Here is a 5722-nt window from a genome sequence, read left to right on the forward strand (position 1 = left end):
TGAGTGTTTGTGTACCGCGGCAGGACGGCGTTGAATAAACGTCTTCTGTGTGAACTAGGAGGTTTGTGTCTTTGCAGCGAAGAGCTCTCCTCCCTGCGGCTGTGTGACAGTGTGCGCGTGGTGACGGCTGATGAGGGCTTCGGCTCGCGCGACGCTCGAACCCGCGGTGGTTGGTGGCCGATGCCCACGTAGAAACTACAAGGCAAACAGCTGAACTGCGAGGTTATGCGATGCAGCTTTAGAGATTCGAACGTGCGACAATGCTTGATGACGACCGTCTCAGAATTTACGGTATATTCTGTCACCAAACGTTATATACGTCCTCCGTGATGCCCTTTAAGAGATTGCCAACTGTGTTCCTCAGGGATTCACCGCTTTGAAGAGTTTAAGGACGTCTTCAATGTACGTTGTACACGTTTCCCCAGGCACTTGAGCTCGCTGGAATAAAGTCTGCTCGGCGCATTTCCGTTTTGCCGTGGTATCCTCGAAAGAATGGCGAATCTCCTCTTCAAAGCGATCCCAGCTAGTTAAAGAGGCTTCATGATTCTTAAACCATGGAGTCCAAGAAAAAACATCATTAGCCAGCTTGACTAGGCATCCCAGCCAATGTACTTCTTCACCTGCTGGTAATAGGTGAGCCACTCATCTAAGTCTTCACCAGTCTTGCCAGCAAATGTCCGTGGCTCACGGTAGTGTTGCTATGCGGGTGCGTCTGTGCCTGGTTGCCGTGTGTCGTCGTCTTGGAGCATTGTCACGGTCAAATGTTGGGGTCAAGTGAGTCGTCAGCTCATACAAGGGAGAGCGCGACTCCACCTTAGCCTGGTGCGCTAACGAACTTGTTGACAGATGGCGAGGGTCTTCTTCTTCCACACCCTTAGTCTCTCCTCTGCGCTGCTTCTAAATTTGAATCCTCATGTAGTATCATTATACGGATGTGACGTGACACAATTTCGTTTCCACAGAACAGGATACGTAACTGTTCTTGCGTTAATGCAATCGCCTCATACCTTTAATGACGCAAGTCAAGGGTTACCTCAAGTGTCACTTCATCACAGCGTTAGCGGCTCCACTCTGCCTATTCCCTTTGGGATCCTCGTTGTAATACATCGAAATTCTTGTTTATCCCTATTCTAACTCGGGACACAAGGGTTCTAAAACACTGAATTCCGATCTCACTCTCCCATCGCTAAATAGAAGCCCAAGTAGGCAGCGCCTTGCAAATAGAAAGCTTCAGTTTAGCTGAGCTGTCCAGTTTGCCAGCCTGGTATAGAGGCTGTGTGGCTAACTCGCAATCTAAAATCTCTTGAGGGTTGCGCTCAGATCTCGACCACCCATCTCAGAAGCGAAACCCGAGTTAGCGCCTTAAACTTCCGTCATGGTAGAGACTTCATGATGTCCCACATCAGTAGACAGTGCATGGTCATGCCACGGCAGCTATTACCTGGCAAAGCTACACCAATAGTTTGAAGCTCAGAACACACCGCAGACGTCAAAGTTTCTTAGAGCGAAACATTTTATACTGCAGCGTTAAAGAGTACGGGGATATTTAAGCTCTGCCTTTAAGTATCTGTCTCGAGAATGTTGAAGGCTTCCGTTTGCAGCTCCGCCTGCGTTTAATTGTTGGCGCACATATAGTCCCTCTACGCCAAATGAGAAATCATCTAATTTATGCCTGTAACATTTCCGCACGTCAGGGGACTTAAGTCGCCCTTGTAAATTTTTGCTCAGAACGTCGACAGCGGCAAGGATTGCAAATTTTCTACGTACTCCTGCCTTTAATACTATCGCGTAAAAATAACTGATCATCAGCAATAATCATAATAGCATCTATGTCTAAGCAGTACATTTATACAGCATGCTATTAGATTGTGTTGTCGCATGTGGGAGTGGGAGAGAAATATTAATCCTGACTGTTTCATTTATGGCATTATGACAATTTTCGTTTAAGACTTTGTATCTCAGGCCAATAACTGCCCAGCCATGTTCCCTGCTGAGGGCATCCTGTCAGAGATATATTTGACTCTTGTCTATGCTGCGAAGATTCAAACGTAGGGTGCAAGGTTGTGGTGGTGCATTGATGGGATTTCACCCTTTCAACGGAGCTGTCGGAGTTGTAGCTCTTTTCAGTTTGACCGCACCATTTGTTAGCGGGCGGCATATAGCCCACTAACCAGTTACCTCGAGTAATTTTATGCTCGTTCATTGCCAATCTTCGAAGGGGCTGAAGCCTCTCCCAACGCGGTCATACGGCAGTGAAGAAGCAGTAGACGATGATCAGATGATGGTGAAGAGGAGAATTATATTTACACAAGAAAAATGGTATACATCGGCAAACTGTAAATTACGGCAACAAGAGTCACACACACAACTGTAACCTAAAATAAAATAGACTCTCACACAGAGAAGTCTTTCTACTGTCGTGACGCTGGGACTAAGTCGACCAGGCCTTCACTTGGAAGCGTGCAGAGACTCCGGGTTGATGAAGGATTGAATCTTCGAAGTTGGTAAAATATATACAAGCAGGTTTAATGGCACTTTGAGAAAACTTATTTACATGAAAAAAGGGTATATCAGTAAAATGGCAAGCGTTAAGAGTTCATAGCGAGAAGAATCTGGATGAGCCGTTTACCCAGGGCTCAGAGCCTCATTTCGTGCTCTGCAACGCCCTTAAATCCCCTATGTCCAGCCCCTCTCTGAAGATGCTGACCAATCAGTTCCAGGGCCGACCCCTCAGATATCGGCAACCAATCGCCACATCACTGCACTGATGGTCTGATGCACTGACGGGTCCAGTATTGTTTCGTCGGGCGAGGTCACTTGTTGTCGGGTAGAGCTTGGGAACGGCGAGGAGGTAAATTTCGATTCTTCTGCCAAGATCCGCAATGTTGGTTCCGGCAAGTGGATTTCCTTCTCAGAAATCCACGTGTACGTGCGCGCCACGAATACTGCTCCCAGCATTGTCCCTTTCCGGCAATTGCAACTCCTTCCTGCATTCACGGGAAATCCTCTAATGGCCATAATCCTCATGCTCCTTTCTTCTCCTGTACGTAAGCGGACGTGTCACTCCGATCGTCTCCTTTGCGACACACATTAGGCAATACCCATCAAAAAAATTTCAAACTCCCTGTGCATGCTCTTGACAACCAATATTTCACTAAAAAAGCTTAAACAGCCCGATACCTTACGTACTTTACAAATTAGGTCGCGTCCTCATATGTACACACTGTGACTCAATACAACTAAATCAGCCAAAAAGAACCAAAAGCTTTATTACATGGAACTAATGGGATTTGAGCAATACATAATAGCTTCTGTGGTCGTTAGTGGTATGGAAATACATTTTTGATCGGCCTAATTTCTTACTTGGTGTGGAATTGATAAAAACAATCATTAGTGGCGGACAGGCACAAGAAAACGTCGCACTTCCTGCACTCGCACTCGTGATTTGGGATGGCATCCAGGTTTCCTGCAACGCTGTGGGAATCTTGCTTCCACATGTTGTGGCCAGTGCGCTTTAGCATCTAAACGAACAGAGTTTGTAGGAAGGGGCCCACTATTGTGAGGTGCTTTCGGTGCCTTCTCCAGACTTTCCGCACTTGGTCGCCCTCGCTTCTTCTCCAAAGGTTTATTGGAAATGAGCAGGCTCAAGGCAGTGTCAGTTTGAAACTGCAGCATATCCATCGTGTTCTTTCGGACAAGACCTTCTGCAGAAGCATCTCGTAAATACTGCAACCATGAGTTTGTAAGTGCGAACGAGATGAGGTGTGAAATGACCCTTACAGGCCATTTTTTTGTTTTTGCTCTAATTTGATAGAGCGACATTATGAAATCCTACTTATCAGCCCCACCCATGTGACGATTGTACTCCAGTATAGCCTATGGACATTCCACCTCAATGCGCTCCTTTTTGGAAGAGCTCCATCTGCTCACAATCCCAGTCTCACCAGTGGAGACGTGTGTTGAGGCCACTTCACCAGATTGTTGTCCTTCCATCGCACAAGGGCCACGTCTCCCTTTTCCGTCACCTTGATATCGGAGCTCCCACGCTCCTCCTTTCGCATTTCTTTTTCGCCCTTCAGCTTGGAACCGAGCAGCCTGTTGCACCTGTTTGTACCAGTGGCAAGGATACCAATACGTTTGAGCTCCCTCAGAAGCAACACAGATGTGAAGTAATTGTCAAAAAATAACTTGAGGTTGCGGTGCTTTGGGAACGACTCTACAAGCCTCATTACTACACAGCCCCCTAGCCCAAGGTACGAGAAACCTCTGTGTATACCTGTGCCTTTGCCTTGATACTATTCAAAATCATGCGCCAGGCCATCGGTGCTGCACCGCACGAAGATTTTGACTCCGACAGGGTTTGGCTTGCTCTTCACCACTTGCTTCGCTGGCACCCTACCAGCGAATGCCACCATCTGCTCATCAATGCAGTTGTGTTCAAGCTCTTCAAGTTGAAGGCATCGGAACCGAATCACATCAAGAAGTGGCCTCACCTTCCAGAACTTGTCCAGGCTAGACACATCCCTTGGTTCATTTTGGTCGGTTATGTGCAGTGCTCTTCGCAGCCTAAAAAATCTATTTACTGGCATTACATCTGCGATTGCAGGAATTCGGGTACCTTTCTGCCAATACATGCGGGCCCGTGGGAATTTCAAGACTCTTATGTAAATCAAAATTCCAAAAAACACTTTAATCTCTTCAACGGAGCACGAAATTTCGGCTCCTGTGTCTTGGAAGGCATAAATGTTTGTGTACTTCATGAAGCGCTCGAACACTTCGTCTGTGAAATACTTCATAAAATACTGTAGCGGTTCCTCTTGCGTTGACCCGTAAAGCGGCTGGTATGTGCAGCGCGTGTCCACTGGATCGAAATGTTTGGCGACCCACTTGACATGTTTCACTTTTTTTGCAGGCAGCTCTTCACTGTCACTTGGTCATCGTCGACGGCTGCCAGTTGCATTGCTGGGTCATGCTCTTCATCCGATGCAGTTTCCTATAAATGTGAAGGCAAAATTATGCAGCTGCTAACACGAGACTTATCTTGCCACTTACCGCTTGAACTGGCTGTAAATCGTCGACTTCGTCATCAAAGAGATCCGCGTCTGACACATCTCTATTCAAGATCGCATCAAAAAGCTGGTCGATGGAAGAGTTCGGAGCCTTACGTCTCGCTCTAGCATGATTCTTGAGGCCTATAATAAAAAAAGGGCTCAGGAATGCAGAACCCCTTCATTCGCAGCAGTTAGTTATACAAGGTTGAAGCAGCGGCAGCCAAAAGGGTGCATGTGACACGTTGTGTACAAATGGACACGCCATGGTAAACATGACCGCCGTTTCCTAACCAGAGGTACAATAAAAAATTAATGCGCATTATTGTCATCTGTAACACTTATCTATTAAGACTACAGCTTCAGTTTTGCCTTAGTCAACGTTTTACCTACACAAAAAAAGATAAAACCAAGAGCACTTACTTGACGTGCCGTAGAACGTCGAGGCGTCCATTTTGTTCTGTTGTTTTGGTAACGCATTTGGCGCGGCAATCACGAGATGACAGCACCATTCGGTAGAGCGGGACATTCGAATGCGGCTTGTGGAGCTCAAGCGTTGAGAACGACTATAGGAACACTCAAAAAAGGTCGCAAAAACCGCGTGTACAATTGTGCACGCCGTGTCGCAAAGGGTTAAGACTTTGTATCTCAGGCCAATAACTGCCCAGCCATGT

At 46.8% G+C, this 5722-nt stretch overlaps 1 pseudogene; it reads right to left on the reverse strand.

Moving 5' to 3' along the window:
• Positions 1–590: 590 nt before the first annotated feature.
• Positions 591–5502, reverse strand: LOC146193927 (uncharacterized; annotated as a pseudogene).
• Between the last annotated feature and the right edge of the window lie 220 nt (positions 5503–5722).

This window comes from Amblyomma maculatum, chromosome 4 (assembly GCF_055883805.1).
Source record: "Amblyomma maculatum isolate TAMU_Amacu chromosome 4, ASM5588380v1, whole genome shotgun sequence".
NCBI lineage: Eukaryota > Metazoa > Arthropoda > Arachnida > Ixodida > Ixodidae > Amblyomma > Amblyomma maculatum.